We start from the raw sequence: 1,757 nt of genomic DNA, 5'->3' as shown, positions 1-1,757 counted from the left end.
GAAACTCCAGTACTTTGGCCACCTCATGTGAAGAGTTGACTCATTGGAAAAGACCCTGATGCTGGGAGGGATTGGGGGCAGGAGGAGAAGGGGACAACAGAGGATGAGATGGCTGGATGGCATCACTGACTCGATGGACGTGAGTCTGAGTGAACTCCGGGAGTTGGTGATGGACAGGGAGGCCTGGCGTGCTGTGATTCATGGGGTCACAAAGAGTTGGATACGACTGAGCAACTGAACTGAACTGAACTGAACCAGTGGGTAGAGGAAACCCTGGATATAACCCACAAGGTAATGCCTTGGTCTCAGCCTCCTGCAGCTCACCACCTGCACTGTGCTCCAGAAAGGCTGTTTCATGGATCTGGATCTCTGCTGCCTCATCTCTGGAATAAGGCAATTGACTCAAATTGCAATTAACAGTAACATTCTGCTATTATAAAGAATGATTCCTTAAAGCTTTCACAACAAAAATGTGCCTAATTTATTGCTCACAATCTTGATTCTTACACATGAAATACTCAGTTGGAATTAAGCAAATAGGTATTTAAATGTCAGCAGTTGATCTGGTACTCTATCTGGCAGCCTTCCATTTTCTGAATGGAACAAAGAGGTCTTACTGGTGCTCTCATTTATTTTAAATATAAGAAATTTCGTTCCGGTGGTTAATAGATATCCTGAAAACTAGACAAATTGACCTCAGTTGAGTAAGATAAGTTTTTTAATAGCTGATTAACTGAAAGGGGAACAAAAGCTATAGATATTAAATATTGATTTTTAGCACTTAATACTCAAATTGTTGAATTTGCCAGTAAATTCAGTCAGAACATGGGAAGTTCAGTCAGCTGGCTATTTATGTTACCCTGCTCTGAAAAATTAGGATTTTTTTTCTTTCTTCACAGAGTTGAACGTATTTTTGTATTAATTGACCAAACAGACTTTATTTTGCTACTGTGTAGTCATGAATGATTCTAGTACTTGCCTTTGTGCAATAAATTGACATTTTCCCTGTACTTTCATGTTCTAATTAATTCAAAACCACTTATTCAACATCCATAGCATGTCAGATACTATTTTAAAGACTAGTAGTAAAGAAATAAAAAGAGATAGGCCAGTCTTCAAGGAGTTCACAGTCTTTTGGGGGACAGAAACAGCCTGGTGAAAATAAATCTTTGAAAATCTTATCTAGCTGTGTTACTACAGCTATGTAATTGATTTGAGAGTTATCAACATACAGATGGTAAATGCAAATAGGCATGTGGATGAGCTTTACCAGAGAATGAAACTTAAAAATCCCCAACAGTTAAAGAGTTTCAGGGAGAGGAAAAAAAAAATCCTGAAAAGAAAAAACCAGGAAGTAATTACAAAACTAAAATTCTGACTTTGTTTGGATTCCATAAGAACACCCCAAGACAAGGTTTGAGTAGGAGGAATTTAGCTGGTACATGAACCAAGATGTAGCAGTAGAGGAGTATAAGAGGTGAGACAGAGAAGAGAAGAAAACCAGTAAAGTTTGTTTTTAGTTATGAGCAACTGAAGCTTAATTTCACTGTGAAGCTCTTGGACCCAGTGTAGACATGTGTGGCAGAAATGTTTTGGTTGAGGGGTGAATGAACCCAAATATTTATATACCAATTGCTATTAGTCATTGTCTAGGGGCATTTTCGGAGAAGGCAATGGCACCCCACTCCAGTACTCTTGCCTGGAAAATCCCATGGATGGAGGAGCCTGGAAGGCTGCAGTCCATGGGGTCGCTGAGG

The sequence above is a fragment of the Bison bison genome, unplaced genomic scaffold, assembly GCF_000754665.1.
Source record: "Bison bison bison isolate TAMUID 2011002044 unplaced genomic scaffold, Bison_UMD1.0 scf7180017864480, whole genome shotgun sequence".
NCBI lineage: Eukaryota > Metazoa > Chordata > Mammalia > Artiodactyla > Bovidae > Bison > Bison bison.
This window is presented reverse-complemented; position numbering follows the sequence as displayed.